The sequence below is a fragment of the Rosa rugosa genome, chromosome 6, assembly GCF_958449725.1.
Source record: "Rosa rugosa chromosome 6, drRosRugo1.1, whole genome shotgun sequence".
In the NCBI taxonomy this organism is placed as follows: domain Eukaryota; kingdom Viridiplantae; phylum Streptophyta; class Magnoliopsida; order Rosales; family Rosaceae; genus Rosa; species Rosa rugosa.
The window spans coordinates 25,762,408-25,779,987 of NC_084825.1; positions in this window are offsets into that span (position 1 = coordinate 25,762,408).

Here is a 17,580-nt window from a genome sequence, read left to right on the forward strand (position 1 = left end):
CTAGATGCTTTTCTTCTTTTCCTTGGATATATTTTTCAAGACAATCTCTTTAATAGATCATCATCACTTCCATGTTGTTGCACCTTCATGCCTTGCTTTCATTTCATCATTTCTCTATCTTTTCCATATTTTACAAATCACTTTCATATTCCACTTTCATTATTTTTCTTCCACTCATCATTTCACTCTTCTTTTTCTTCCCTATATAAACACCTTCTCTTCTCATTCTAAATCACACATTCACAACACAACAACAACATCTCTAAGATGATCTAAGTTCTCTCTAGAGCAAACCTCTCTAAGAGCAACTCCTCTCCCTCTCCTTCTCTTTCTCTTAGCGGTGATCTCACTCCTAGTTCCTAGTCTTCTCAGAAGCCGACTTTTAGTGCCACCAAACCCTCTGTCAACGTGCTTCGGTCCTAGTCTCCTCGGGAGCCGACGGTAGTGCCGCGACCACAACGGTTACAGAACCAGCCAAGCAAGGGTAACGCCCTAGCAACCCAGCCAAGCTAAAGTCACGCTTTAGCAAGTTCTCCTCACTTCCCGGTGGTTCTCGCTCTGCTCGATCTACAACATCGAGTATCGATTTGGTGATTTTCAAGAAGCTCAGCAAAAGTCCTCACCACGAGGCACAAAGAATCCCACGACGAGGTTGGTGCTCTCCTCGTCCACAATCGCTCAACAGAAGTCAGGTCAAGGGACACCCCCGACGACCGCACCCGAACGGTGCTGGCACGCCCGCGCAAGAAAAGAGACTGTTGACCAGCTGCAGCAAAATTGGAGCCAAACATTTTGGCACGCCCAGTGGGACAACATCAGAGTCTTTTCTCTTGAAGCACATTCAACCACCGGGCTTCAAAACAAACATTTTGGCACGCCCAGTGGGACAAGGTTAGAATTTTTTTCTTTTGAAGACATTTAACCACCGGGCTTCAAAACAAACATTTTGGCACGCCCAGTGGGACTATATCAGAGTCTTTTTGTGTTCACCATCATTGGGATGCCAGAGGAAAATCTTTACCAAAAGAAATTCCTGAAGTCATGGCGACGATAGAAGGCTATGTGCCCATTCCCATTCCGGAGAATGCGAGCATAGAGGAGCGACTTGCTATCTTTCAACAGAACACTGCTTCGTATTATGCGAATTTGAAAAATGTCCTGGCGGCGCAGCAGAAGAGGATGGATGAACTTTTCCAATCAGCCCAACAAGATTCGTGGCAGACTTGGGAGCAGCTGGCCGACGTGACCCAACCAGCCCAAGAAAACCACCAGCAGTCGATGAATGTCGTCGCGACCGAGCACAAACAGACCTCATCGGAGTTCGCGACCTTACGCGAGGAAGGTTTCAGCTTGGCTAATTCGCAGCAAGGCAAATTGGAACATCAAGAAGCTGCTCGCGAAGAGGTCATTTCTGAGACTAACTTGCCTATAGGTGGCAATCAACCTAAGGGTCTCACTGGTGAGTCACAGCCTTACACAGAGGCTGTGCATGGAGAAGACGGTCCACAAGAATGTTTTTCTGACAATGAAATTGTCTCTGAACAGATAGCTGATTTCTCCACTGATCAAGCCAAATACGTGGCTACTGATCAGATGCATGGGGGGCAAGATGGAGCCCATGTTCATTCTGTTGATCACCAAAAGGAATTTCTTAAAAATTCTAATAGCCAAGCGGTGATTAAATATGATCTAGGCGACCTAATTGTTGTTTTTGAGGCTCTTGATCATGAGAATTCAAACCAACAAGTGGTCGTCTATAATGGCCAATCTGTGGCTAATTCTATGCCAACAAAGATACTTGGGGGGCAAGATTACTCCTCCTACGAGCCAAATTGCTTCCAATTCTTCGACGAGAAGTATCTTCGTTCTTTTCCTACAAGCTCTCACAGGAGGGATTTTGACCCTACAAATTTTGATACATCAGAGCTTGGAATGAAGCATAGATGGCCTCCCCCGTGGCCTTCTGGAGGTTAGCCAAATATAGTGCTGCTAACTTCTTTCTTTGTTTTTAAATTTCTTGTCAATTTTCAGTTTTCATTTTTATTTTCGTCATTTGTGAATCATAACGGAATAGGTGAAGTCTCTTTTGTTAATATTGGCCTAAACTCCTTATTGGTGCCTAGTTCAGGTCCCTTAAGGTTAAGGGCGGCTTTTATTAACACTTGTTGAACTGTCTTCACACTTATGACCTTTCTCATCTTAGTAAGTATAGCCTATGTGAAATGGTGTCTAGAAAGGGGACAACGTTCATGACAGGTTCTTGAATCCAGAAGTGCGTGCAAATGGGCCTAAACCACTATGTGGGAGTAGCTCATGCCAAAATGGATTCTGCCTCTCTTATTCGCCCTCCCCCACCTGGCCATTTCAGTAAGGTTGCCCAAAGGATTTGAAAGAAAATTTGTGTCTAGACGACTATACTTGGGCCGCATGTCTAAACCTTGATTCACAATGTCTTATTAAAAAAAAAAAAAAAAAAAAAATACAAAAATACAAAAAGAGTTTCAAATTTGTGCGTCGCGGAGGATGCAAAAAATTGTGTTCTTGCCTAATAGTGGCTGGAACTTGCTAATATACTTAAGAGGCCATTGGTATTGGTCTGGGCACATATACAAGAGGCATTTAATATGCCTAGTATGGTATTAGCAGTGGAGGAGGTCAAATCAATATTTTTGCCAATAATTGTGGCGAAAGCTGGGTTGCGAATTGTTGGCAGCGAAGTGGTTTTAATTACATGGCCTCGCAAAGGATGGTTCGCTAAGGAAGACTGGCGATTAATATATGTATGCTCACTATGTATAATTAAGAGGGAGAGAGGCTACTGTTCAAGTAATTTTAGTCAAGCCAATACAAGTGGCTTTGGAGCAACGACATTATAAGAGGAGTGCTGATTCAAGACCTCTTTAGTCAAGACGAGGACCTTTGACTTCGAGGTCTGGGGGGCAATGTTTGGACCCAAAATGAACATTTTGGCCTGACAAGGCGTGTCTTGGAGAGATTGAGCCAATGTCAGTGGCTCAAGCTATATATTGTCGACAAGCTCGAAATATATATTTAGAGGCTAAATAAAGCCTACTATGGAAGTATGACAAGTCAACTTTAGCATATTTTCCTACTTCGGCTAGGAAAAAACCGAGCTAGACAAGGAAGGAGGGGTGGCAGACTAACCAAATGAAATCGAAATGTGCTGAAACTTTCCAGATCCATTCTAGACAGCCCAAGGATCATTTCTTATGAAGAGTGCAAGAGTTTTTTTTGAGTGGAAGACCTTCAAACAATCAGCCCAATCTTTTGCAGAAGCAAAACTGGAAAACTGGACCTGTAAGAGGTCCAGCAGCGTTTTCGGCCCAACCACTATACCAAAAATTCTGAAATTTTGCCAGGGTGATCTACACTCATAATGGAACATTTGTTATGAAGAGGTCATAGTGAAATTCGGAATGCTTGTTGGAGAAATAATTGAAGGAATAAAGGGGCAGAAACTGACCTAAAACCAGCTCAATATTCACATGTTCATGTTTCCTACCCACATGAAGAAAGCTAGATGCTTTTCTTCTTTTCCTTGGATATATTTTTCAAGACAATCTCTTTAATAGATCATCATCACTTCCATGTTGTTGCACCTTCATGCCTTGCTTTCATTTCATCATTTCTCTATCTTTTCCATATTTTACAAATCACTTTCATATTCCACTTTCATTATTTTTCTTCCACTCATCATTTCACTCTTCTTTTTCTTCCCTATATAAACACCTTCTCTTCTCATTCTAAAACACACATTCACATTCAACAACAACATCTCTAAGATGATCTAAGTTCTCTCTAGAGCAAACCTCTCTAAGAGCAACTCCTCTCCTTCTCTTTCTCTTAGCGGTGATCACACTCCTAGTCCTAGTCTTCTCACAAGCCGACTTTCAGTGCCACCAAACCCTCTGTCAACGTGCTTCGGTCCTAGTCTCCTCGGGAGCCGACGGTAGTGCCGCGACCACAACGGTTACAAATCCAGCCAAGCAAGGGTAACGCCCTAGCAACCCAGCCAAGCTAAAGTCACGCTTTAGCAAGTTCTCTCTACTTCCCGGTGGTTCTCGCTCTGCTCGATCTACAACATCGAGTATCGATTTGGTGACGCAAGAAGATTAGCAAAAGTCCTCACCACGAGGCACAAAGAATCCCACGACGAGGTTGGTGCTCTCCTCGTCCACAATTGCTTGAAAGAAGTCAGGTCAAGGGACACCCCCGACGACCGCACCCGAACGGTGCTGGCACGCCCGCGCAGAAAAGAGATTGTTGACCAGCTGCAACAAAATTGGAGCCAAACACAGCTATACCTAGCTAACAAGTTCACAACATATGAGAAGTCTGGTCTTGTACAATGGGGTAAGTACAATAATGCGTCTATTGTATTTAAGTACGGCACTTCTGCCTCTAGCAAATCTTCGTCGTCATCATCCTTCAGACGAAGATGATCATTTTCAGGATCAAGACTACAGACGATCATGGGAGTGCTTGAAGGCTTGACCTTGTCAAAATGTCTAAGCATCTATCAACACCGTGCTCAAGTTCCAAACCGAGGCATAAACGTGTTCTCCTAAAATCCTTCATCTCAAACTCGGATTTCAAGTGTTCAACGGTTTTCCTTAACTCTTTAAGGGCTTTCAATGAAGATCATGTCCAATATGAACCGCGATAGAACCCGAAACTTGTTATGGAAACGCGCGGGCATATCTCTTCCCAATCAAGTAGTCACTTTAGTGAGCGTTTCAACCTTATTGCAAACGCGCTCCGTGGTTTAAAGCCACTTGACTTGGGTAATTGAAGTTCACCATGAACCTTCGTGTACATTTCGTATCTAGATCCCCATAGAGATACGTAGTGACCACATTTGTAAGCTGCATGTTCAATTATTCGGAAACTACCAAACTGACAGGGTAGTGGAGTGTAATGACATCCATTACGAGAGAATATGTCTCATCGTAGTCGATTCCAGGGTGTTTTGTGAGAAGCCTTGCACCATAAGGCGAGATTGCCATATCTTTTTCTCATCAAGCTTTCTAACGAAGACCCATTAGTCAACATGTTTTATGTCAGGAGGTGTTGGCATCACTGGCTCAAAAACCTTCCTCTTCGTTAGAGAATCCAATTTAACCTGGATCGCGTCTTTCCTTTTAGGCCAAATCTCTCTACGTTGACATTCATTCATCAACAGAGCGTGGTTCGATGTCATCAGACTCAACAAACTCATGCTCAACGAAATGCTCAACTACATCATCAATTATGATGGAGTTTCTATCCCACGTCTCATGTATACTAGTATAATTTTCATAGAGCTCTATATTCTCATGAATATGTTCTGACGTTGAGGCATCCCCCAACAATAACCATAATCCGGAAGATTCTCATGAGACGAATTTTGAGTCTTGATGATCAAAGGATTGAAATGTGCCAAAGTATCCTTCGAACCCATGGGCCTCCCACGTATCCTAGCTGGGGACATGGCCTATAACACCAGAGTGCCACTCTCTTTGGCGTTGGCGCGATGCCTACCTCCGTTGTAACGCCCCAAACTGCACCTCACCAGCTTGAGCACGTCACAGTGCCGCGAAACCCCGAAACATAAACCGAAGGTTCGATTTACATTCCAGAACCCCGCAAGGCATTTTAATAAATAATTTTTTCGTAAACCGCACAGCGAAAACGTCTAAAATAATATTGAGGTGAAAACTTGAAAACTTTTATTTCAAATATTTGTTCGTCTAGAGCTTGAGTCAACAAGGAGTCAAGAAATAATCGACATATCCGAGAATCGAATTTATAATAAATGATCAATCAACTACTTCTGAGATAACACTAAACAATCAAGAAATGGAATTAAACTTCGAAACCTGTTCCCATTACAACCGTTTACCGAAGTTGACTCCGCACACCCGCTCCGTCCGTCAATCCCGTCACCAGTGCACAGTACCTGCATCCACACTGTTGTAGGGGTGAGCTTTCGTCCTCGCTGCTCAACAGGGGCTTCACCCCGGCTAGATTTGAAAACCTTTAAATAAACTTTTATGGCGCCAGTATAAAAACATAAGTAAATGCATTTTCTTTAAGAACGACGACTTAAATGATTTTCCGATATAAAATACGATGCATGAACTTCAAGTAAATACGGGCCCAAAACAATACCTGATGGCCGGTCCCATAGACCAACTACACGACCTTACCTCAAATCAATTCATAACCAGGTAAGCGTAGCGAGAGCGTCCGCTACCTAGCTACACACACGGAATCGGGTCGTCATTACGATCGCGCACCGTCCGACCGGTGTAGCTAACCCTCCAGAGGTTTTGGGGATCGAACCCAAGGAAGTCAGAGCCACCCTTCGCTCTCAAGCCATCAACGATATCTCTCACGGAATGGTTAGTATGCATTGCATTTAAACATAACCATACCATATAATTTAACATGCATCATGCTTCACTTTATATAAAACGGGAAAACTACTAACCGAGAAAGGCCCCGAATCCCCTACCTGGATTCCGATGCTTTCTCTCACGTACTCCGAGAGTCGCGAACCTTCTGTTCCTCGGGTAACTGGAGTCCTAAGTTCCAACATTTCGATAGTTAATATCTCCGAAAATTCCCGAAAATTCCCACGAACTCGTCGTGTCGTGTATTTTATTATCGAGTCAAAAAATAACATATTCCACCTTGTGAAAAATGCAGATGAATATTTCCGAGTATTTAAATAACCACCGAGATCGAAAATTTAATTCCTTAAACGATCTCACTAAACCTTTGAATTTTTCCGGGGCTCACAGTTCCACCCCCTTAAATAAATTTCGTCCTCGAAATTTCATGATTGGTCAAACGGTTAACAACATGCACTTCTTTCTTTATGTTGGACTCCAGTACCCATATAGTTTCTTTACGTCATACATCTCAATTCTGGAGCTAACCTTTTTGTTCCACAAGTGTTCCTCATATACTTCCAATAGGACACACTTTGCTCCGAGAATTTACTTTCTCACTCAACAGTGAGGCTCAAAAATAGCCATTTTATAGTACTGTCATTAGTGGCAATGCCCGTAGACGACTCACGTCTACACCAAACTCCCCTTCATGAAAGTGAAGACATTTTCAGGAGTTTAAACTTTAAGTACACTATATAATCTGAAGAGATCAAACTCTTTTTGTAAATCCTAAGTAAACATCTCCACATCGCCATCTTGACAAAGAAGTCAACCAAGTCGCCATACTCATAAATTGTAAAGAACATCAGCGACTAACCGTGCTCATCTTAACATGAGAATTTTCATTCGTCAATGATACGTGACCTACAAGTCTTTGTGAAGGGTATGTTAGTTTCCTTAACAGGATAATCTCTCAGAGAATTGGTCAAATTTTTCGTTTTGGTTACGTCTTCCAAGAAAGACATTACGAAATTTCACAACCATGTGACATGCTCCACGAAATTCGAACATGATGTCGATCTATTCTACAGATCGTAGGACAACTTGTGTTCGACACACACTTACTTGTACCAGCCCGGTTAGGCTAAACTATTTAACCCACGAACTCAACGTCGAAGTAGTCATTCCAACCAACATTTACCACAGGGCCATTTCAAATTAGACTGAAGAAACACACTGTTCTACGAGAGTACTTCAATCGTCACCAACAAACTATTCGCAAAGAATCGTGGAAGATATGGAAGATATTTCTGTTCCCCCAAAGGACTAGTACACAAGAAGCTGGCTGAACATTCGACCTTCCCAGCCACACTTTTCAAGGAAGGAGCGACGAAGCTTAACAATCGCTTCTCGAGACTTGTTCGACGATATTTCACGTGACGAAACTTTCCTAGTTAGCTCGCATTACGACTCGAGTTCGTTACGTATACGCTTGTAACTGCAATTTAGACTAACGTGTTTATCCACGAACTCAAAGACAAGCTAGTCCTTCCAACCATGTTGACGATACGCCCACAATTGGTAGTCGCAATTGATGTTGCCCTTACCGCAACACACATGCCCGTAGTCCATGTAAACGCTTCACTTGGTATCGTTGAATAACCTTAACAATGAATCTCAACTAGCGTTTCCGATGAGACTCAACGAAATTCGAGGATCACTGCTTGAAGTCACTTCTCTACAAGTCGAAGTTCGCAAGCTTGTGCTTGTAATAGTGATCCTAAAGCTTCACCCTAATTTGACGAATAAATGGTTAAACAACCATGAACAACGCTTTTATTCATGACACGCTTAACATCACTACTCACTTTCGAGTTGCATCCCTTCAACACCTTGCCAAGCCAAGTAGCCCAATCGGTCGCGTCTCCCTTTCTCGACTTTTTGGTTGCCATAAAGATCATGGTGTAGAGAACATTCTCCCTGCCATAGTTTATGTTGAACTAAATTTTACAGCAGGGCAGTTGAGAAATAAAGTCAAACTTGATACCATCAATTTCAAAGGGAAAGGGAGATGAACTGTTGACAAATCCCAAATGATTTTTAACACCAAATCAGAAATCTTTACAAATAGAGAAGAGAAATGAGGTGATATTTTGTCCAGTAACTCACAAAACAATTTTTGGTTTTTCTCTTTCTCAAGCCAAGCAACGAATTTGGAAAAATCACCACGGCTTAATTTTCCATCGAAATGAAAGGAAATTTTCCAGATCCTTTACCAAGATACGAAACACGATTGTGTTAAAATTTTAAAATTTTCAGAGCTTTGAAGGTCAAGTAAAACTGCTTTCAAAATGGCTGCACTTGTAGAAACAGCAAACCTTCAAATCAGTAAACTCAACTTTGTAACCAACTTTAGGAATTCAAGATTTCCCACCTTTAGGTGAAGTTTGTTGAAAAGAATTCTTTAATAGTTGAAAACAAATCTTTGAAGTCTCTTTGCTCGAAATCATTTCCAAGATGGTCCAAAATTGTCGTCAACCTGCAAGTTGAAAACATTTCTGAAAACTAGAGGTTTCATACTTTGGAAAACAAACAGTTCACTTCGTAAAGAAAACTGAACATTAACCAAAATTGCTTGACCGAAAAATTGGTATTTGGATAGTATGGAAGACAAAAACCAACTTTATTCAAGTATAAGCAAATAAAAATTAACACAAACTATTAGCAAGGAAGATTGCGTTGCAGTCTTCGTAGGATTCCTTCCGAAATCACGAATTAGTTGATGAGGCTAGAATTGCGAAGATTTGTCGGCACTCCCTTGAGAGATGCTTCACCTTCGATTATGTCGTTGACGACTTTGACGATCGGTAAAATTTTCACGAACTCGCTTATGCAGGAATCGAAACACGCTAACACCTACTAAAATAGTCGATGCCTAATGTATGTCGAACCGTCTCAGTTTACGAGACAAAGTAGCCTTGTTTATCTGTACGTAAGCGAGTTCGGCATCCAGAAGCTTGAATAGGCTACCCGCACAAGTGACACGAAGTTTCCACTCTACATAAAAGTGAGTCGAAAATGCATAATCCGCAAGGCCGCCTTAGAGCTCGCAGAGTGAAGATTCTCTTACATTTATCGAGTTATGCTTCCGACCCATGCTCAACACGCCTTAACTTGTTCAAGCGTCACGAAGAGGCCCAAACGCTGTCAAGAATAGTCTAGAAAAACCACAATTAGGCCTACAAATTCCTAACTTCTTCGGCTACCCCCAAAGCGACAATGTCGATGGCCCACTCGCCCACTTATGCTGAGATTCCAAGATGGAAGTCGTTCCCGTAGCATTTCATGCCTGCCTCGGATTTCACAATCCTAGGATTCATGTAGTTAGCTTCAAGTCGGCGAGTATACTCAACACAATGAACTTTCCCCGCTTTATCTTTGAGTCATTACGTTCTAGCGATGACTACCTTTCGCAGCTCTGTGAATGGAACAGCTGAAGTTCACGTTTCCACGACTCGCACGTCTCAACGTAGGAAGTGTCAACGAGTCAAGCTCAACACAATTTTACCGAAGTAATAATTCACACTTCACTAGGTCTTCTTCCTCGACAACACCTCTCGTCTGAAATGACGAATATCCGTCCAACATCACATATTCACCAATACGAAATTTGGACCTCGAAGTGGTCCCACAATATAGTGATTTCACTTCCGAAATTAACACTACTACTCGGACAACCAAAATGATTTCACAATTTACCAACAAACATTCACAAATCAATATCAACCTTCCAAGGAGTTGAAGTTTGTCGTTCACGTACCTTTTTCTTTACCCTTTTTCCTCATACTGGGCCACACTTTTGCCGTGGTCTGTGCACTGTGGAGGAGCATTTGGGTGGCATAGAGTTCGCTTAACCTCAAGAAAATGATAAGCAAATAAGCAACAACTGGACTCGATAAAATATATGAAAGAAACCACAACAACCGAGTCCAAAACAAGTAATCAAATACGACAGACTCGATAAGAAATTCGAGATAAAGTGCAAGCATCGAGTCCAACCAACAATATTCCAACAAACAGGATTTACTTGATACTTGACATATGGAAATGCTCATTGGAGAAATGAATCCAACAACAAATTTATCATTCGATCATAACAGGTCATGAGCACAAGCCCATCATAGTTAATTCGGGAACGGTTCAATTTCCGAAGAAGAATTACGATTTCCAAGAATTATCTAAAACTGGAAATCTATCGAAAGGAAAAACATGTCAACAAAATGGATTCGAATTTCGAGGGGTATAACAAACCAATAGCAATTCCGAGACTTATCAAATAAATCATTGATTGCTGAACAGTTTTCGAATCACCAGAAAACTCAAGGACCAAAACTTTAGACGAACCTCGAAACCGTTTTTCAACTCCACAAAATTTTCTTTTACCGAGCAATTCCAATGCTCAAAACTATGCTGAAAATTTGTCTTTTTCGACAAAAATGCATTTTTGTGTCGGCTCGACTAAGATCACACCAATGATTTTAAATCACAACTAACTTTAAAGTCACAACACAAAATAATTTCTTTGCCAAATCATTTTCCGAAACACTTTTCGAAACAACCTCGAAACACCTTTTCGAAACACTTTTCCGAAGCAAAATTTTCAAACTGGGTTTAGTTGGTAAATCTTGTCACCCTTCATTTCGAAAATTGGTCAAAACCATTGAACAACATTTTTATAACACCACCTTTCAAACTAAACAACTTGAACTGAAATTTAAATGTTTCGAGCCGACTAAGACATTTGTGGTATCAGGGTTTAAATCAACAAAAATCGAAAACTTTGGAAGCACTGCTCTGATACCACTTTCTGTAACGCCCCAAACTGCACCTCACCAGCTTGAGCACGTCACAGTGCCGCGAAACCCCGAAACATAAACCGAAGGTTCGATTTACATTCCAGAACCCCGCAAGGCATTTTAATAAATAATTTTTTCGTAAACCGCACAGCGAAAACGTCTAAAATAATATTGAGGTGAAAACTTGAAAACTTTTATTTCAAATATTTGTTCGTCTAGAGCTTGAGTCAACAAGGAGTCAAGAAATAATCGACATATCCGAGAATCGAATTTATAATAAATGATCAATCAACTACTTCTGAGATAACACTAAACAATCAAGAAATGGAATTAAACTTCGAAACCTGTTCCCATTACAACCGTTTACCGAAGTTGACTCCGCACACCCGCTCCGTCCGTCAATCCCGTCACCAGTGCACAGTACCTGCATCCACACTGTTGTAGGGGTGAGCTTTCGTCCTCGCTGCTCAACAGGGGCTTCACCCCGGCTAGATTTGAAAACCTTTAAATAAACTTTTATGGCGCCAGTATAAAAACATAAGTAAATGCATTTTCTTTAAGAACGACGACTTAAATGATTTTCCGATATAAAATACGATGCATGAACTTCAAGTAAATACGGGCCCAAAACAATACCTGATGGCCGGTCCCATAGACCAACTACACGACCTTACCTCAAATCAATTCATAACCAGGTAAGCGTAGCGAGAGCGTCCGCTACCTAGCTACACACACGGAATCGGGTCGTCATTACGATCGCGCACCGTCCGACCGGTGTAGCTAACCCTCCAGAGGTTTTGGGGATCGAACCCAAGGAAGTCAGAGCCACCCTTCGCTCTCAAGCCATCAACGATATCTCTCACGGAATGGTTAGTATGCATTGCATTTAAACATAACCATACCATATAATTTAACATGCATCATGCTTCACTTTATATAAAACGGGAAAACTACTAACCGAGAAAGGCCCCGAATCCCCTACCTGGATTCCGATGCTTTCTCTCACGTACTCCGAGAGTCGCGAACCTTCTGTTCCTCGGGTAACTGGAGTCCTAAGTTCCAACATTTCGATAGTTAATATCTCCGAAAATTCCCGAAAATTCCCACGAACTCGTCGTGTCGTGTATTTTATTATCGAGTCAAAAAATAACATATTCCACCTTGTGAAAAATGCAGATGAATATTTCCGAGTATTTAAATAACCACCGAGATCGAAAATTTAATTCCTTAAACGATCTCACTAAACCTTTGAATTTTTCCGGGGCTCACATCCGTATAGGGTGGCGCTACGTCCTTTCGTAGGGACGTCCATCATTGCAGGCATGTTTGCAGCATATTTGTGTGATCTCGTCACTTTAACGGGGATCGAGATGAGACATAGTTGGGACAGGCCACGACAATTTCCGTCGTTCCTGCTGAACATCCGTGTTCTTATCTCCCCCTAACGAAGGGAAGACTGTCTCATCAAAGTGACAATTCGTAAATCTAGCGGTAAGGAGATCGTCTTGCAAGGGCATTAAGTGGCGGACGATTGTTGGAGTCTCAAATCAAAAGTAGTTGCCCATTTGTCTGTAAGGACCCATCATAGAGCGTTGTGGCGGCGCAATTGGCACATAAATGACACACTCAAATATGTGTAAGTACGATACTTGTACCCAATCACTAGCTGTAACGCAGAGGTAGATTGAGTGGTGGTGGGTCGTAGACGAATTAGCACAGCTGCATGCGATATTGCATCACCCCAAGCGGATATAAGGAGATTGGTGTGCATTACCAATGTCCTGACTACCATCGTAGTCGTTTCCGCGAGACCATTTGAGTGTGTACATGGGAATATGATGTCCAACATCAGTCCCATTGCAATAATCATCGAAAGTCTTCGATATAAACTCTCTAGCGTAGTCAAATCCAATTGACTGAATAGGATGATCCGAGGAGTGAGCCCGTTGTCATATGATATGTGCTAGGAGTGTAGCATAAGCAGCATTACAAGTGGACAATGGCATAACACGTGACCAGCGTGTTTGCATGTTAACCAACATCATGAGATATTTAAATGTCCGCAAGTTGGTTGAATCAGTCTACAAAATCCCCGTGGATTCTATGTAAGAACAGAATGAGTATTTGCATATCCTTTGCATAAGACGGTCTCAATCCTAATTTCCCTAAGGAACGGGCTTTGTAAAACGAGCGAGAGGCCTTAGAATCAACCAATGAGGATTTTGGTTGGGCCTAAGCGTCTGAAACACTATTTGAAGTAAAGTTGGTGATTGCAGCATCACCTAGGGCGCCATCACCATGATGGGCACCATCCATGGCATCATGGATAGGGACTGTGCCAGCCCTAGGCTGGTGGTGGACAGCGGCGGCACCAGAGACAGCGGCGGTGGTGGTCACACTTAGTCCAGGAATCAACTTTTGATTCATGCTTCGTTTTGCTCGAGAGAAAGGATATCCATGTGAAGTCTTTAGTAGACGGATCATCATATCATGACTAGGATGACCTATCATGTCGTGACAAAGCTAATATGTGTCTAAATCCAAGATATCTTTTCTCATGACTTTATTGGATTTAATACCTCGAATAGTGACATAGAGGCCACTAGAGAGACACATAAACTTCTCTAAGATGCGCCTTTGTTCGCAATCGTTAGAGGCATTGCAAAGGAACTAATTTCCGTTCTCTACATGCGTTTTAGCATGAAATCCGTTGGTTATTCAAAGGTGCGATTTGCCCTAGGAGCATAGAGAGTTTCTATGACAGTAATCAAGGTGCCATTTGGCAAGGGGAACTTGAGCTATTCCATGTCCTTGAATTAATATTGATGACCTAGCCATAGTAGTCACAAAAGAAATATGCTCAGAATCAAAATGGAGTCATAAAAAAACTCAAAATTTTATTCATAATCCAATAGAGTAACATCATGTCTCTTTGACCAAAGAAAATCTAATCCAAAATGCTAGCTAATGCAAAATAATGGTATTCGTTTGACTTCTTTTGGTAACTCCAAAATAAATATGACCAGGTGAGTAGAGAGATGTCGCTAGAGCAAAGCTCACTTAAGTACCACTTATCTCAAAACCTTCCTAGATATCATACTCATTTTGGATGAGCCTATGTGAAGAAAAACTAAACCAATGACATTTACTACAAAGTATATGGCAATTGCCTATTACATCTCTTGGAAAAATAAAGACTTAAACAGAATTAGTGATCTATTGATCTCAGCCAGATTGTAGTCTTTAACCTTTCACTCTAGATCATCTTCTTGATCTTCTTGTTCCACATAGTGAGCTTCTCTTGCTTTACAATATGCTTTATAGGCAGTGACAATTTCTTCACAAGCTGTACAAATGTGTGCCCAATGACCGGATACTCCACATCGAGAACATATATCTCTCTGCTCAGACTCCATTGATTGAAGCTCTTTGAAAGCGTCATTTAGATGGCTCTTAGTGTTGGTGGCGCCACCAACATGGCCAGAGGCGTTGCCTCCCTCTCTCTTTCCACGTTGACCTCTTCAGTTCCGTATTCGCCTATTTTGATGGTTACCTTCCCAAGTAAAGCGATTATATGGACAAGAACGTCCAGAAGTATCCCTAAGATTAGGGTTTCGCTCTTGGCACCCTCTCTTAGGGGCGCGACTATAATTGGATTCCAGAATATGCTTTGTTTCCACGGATCTCGAATTATAGTTCTTCACAAGGATGTTGTCATGCTTTTCAGTGACATTCATAGCTCCAATGAGCTCATAAAACCTTGTGATCCATCCTGCAGTAACATCGATTCGATAGTTCTTAGCAACTATCAATATAGAGACGGGAAAGGTAGAGAGAGTCTTCTCAATCAACATCGCATCTGTGATCTCTTTACCACAAAATTCCATTAAGGATTTAATGCAAAGTGCTTCCGAGTTGTAGTCAAGAATTGACTTGAAATCATAGAAGCGGAGGCTATGCCATCTAACTTCTAGGTCAGGAACCAGGGAGTCATGGACGTTGCCAAATCTTTCTTCCTTATGGGGTCTTCATCATTTATACGCTCGTACTGGAGCGAATCATCCATTTGACGAGTCATTAGGATGATGGCTTTCGCCATATGTCTCTAAGTCTACTTTATTTACTTCCAAAGCTTGAGCTTGCTCAACAGTTAGCACGTCCTGGCTAGGCTCGAGAATCGTATCCAGGATTCCATCGGCCTTGAGATGCTGGCGGTCATCACGAACCCACCTGTGATATCCAGAGCCAGTTGTTCCTAATATAGTAAAGTCTAATTTGTTCAGGTTACTCATCCTGAAAGAGAACAAGAAAAAGGTTTAGTTTCAGAGTGGAAAAAGCTACCACGAAAACATATAAAATTTCTGAGCGTAGTCGCTTCCAAGAAATTAGGAATTTCTTAGCGTAATCGATTCCAAGAAATTCAATTCCAAGAGGGGTTGGATTAGATTGAAACAATGATGTTTGTGGTCGATCATTTTATCTCAACAAACTCTAAGTTTGGAGGACTCTACAAGCTCCAAGCTTGGAGTGAGCACGAACCCCCATAATTTGGCTTAATTTGGTCTCCCCTATGATGAAGAAAGGGGGGTAGAAGAAGGGAGGTTGCAAGTCCTCGAGAAAAAGAAGAGAAATTGAATAAAAACGAGAATTTTTAGTAAAAAATACCTCGAAATAGGTCACCGGAAAAAGTGGCTGGAAAAGTCGTCGGTCGCTGGAAAACTGGCTGGAGCTGACGTGGCAGAGACGGACTTGACGTGGTTGTGGGTGAGCTGGAGTGCTGACGTGGCACCGGAGGTGAGTTGACGTCAGTGGGCAGTGGACTGATGTTAGTGGGGCACGTGGGCTTCTAGGTTGCACTCTGGGCTTGTGTGGGCTTCTGGGCTACACTTTGGGTCCTTCTTTTCTCTTCTGGGCCAAAAGCTTTCTTCCTTCTCCTCTAGGCTGGGCTTCGTTCCCTTTTTTTTTTTTTTTCTAGGCGCGTCTGGAACAAAGAAGGAATAAAACTGGAATTTTAGGTGGTGGTTCAAGATGCAGCAGATTCTGGTGGGAGGTTCAGGTGTCTTTTGGCCGGTTCTGGGAAGAATTTTTCCGGTTCCCGGAATTTGGAATCGAGGCTCTGGTGATGACAAAATATGGTGGTCAAAGATGGACTGGAATGGTGTGAACTGGACAAGAATTTTCTGCTTCTTTTAGTAGCCGGTTCGGTATTTTTTTGGCCGGTTCTTGGGGTGGCGCTGCCGGTTCTGGATTCCTAGAGTTGAGAGCTTCAAGGTGGGCGGTGGTGGTTTCTGGGATTTGAAGGCTACAAAATTAGGGTTTCAAGGTTAGGGCTTCGTGCTGATAACGTGTTTAAGGAAAACTGAAATTGGGAGAGAATTGAGTCATGCTTTCATTGATAATAGGGGTCTCTTTATATAGAGGATTACAAGACATAGAATCAGAGTTGTACAAAGAAAGATAATCGTAAAATTAATCGGATATCTATGAATATCTCCGAGATTATCTCTAATTAAAACCCTATTACCACTAGGTCAAGTAACCTAGAGTTTGGGTCAGACACATATTCTGGATTTACTTGAACACAAAGAAGATTCTACAAAAATAAAATAAGAATTAAATGCTTTATGTATCAAATTATGAATTAAATATTTTCTTATATGTTAAATTTTCTCTTTGTCTTCAAGATACAATCGACCTCTCTTCAGGGCCGGTCCTGAGATTGTAGAGGCCTGAGGCAAAGATATACTTTTTTTTCCATGTCAAATTATTTTTTATTTAATTTAATAATAATTAAATAATAACAGCAAAAAGAAACATATAGAGTTTATGTTATATAACTATTTCAGAAACATACGACATATATGTTCCGTGTACCAAAAAAAGAGAAACTAATTCAAAAATATACAAAAAAAACTTAAGAAAACAAATGCAAAAATGTCATTAGTGGGATTCGAACTCCTGCTAAAAAGACCCTCCAGAGACACTCTTGCCATTGCTCTACCTCATATCATTGTTAATTTAGGCGTAGAGATTGTATATATCATTTACAGAAAGTTAGAGCTCTGTGGCCCCCTAGTAGCTGGTGGCCTGAGACAGTTGCCGTAGTGGGCAGCCCTGAGGGCCAGCTCTGCCTCTCTTCAATAACATACGTGAATGTTGATGAAATATGAAATAATAGTAGTCCACATGAAGAATTAGCAAGTGAAACATATTGAAAGATGTTATAAAACGGGACTGTGACCACTTACCCAATTTCAGCTTCAAAATTGTCCACTTACTCCACTAAGAGTTTTTTAACCCCATTTACCCAATCTAACATCTATTGA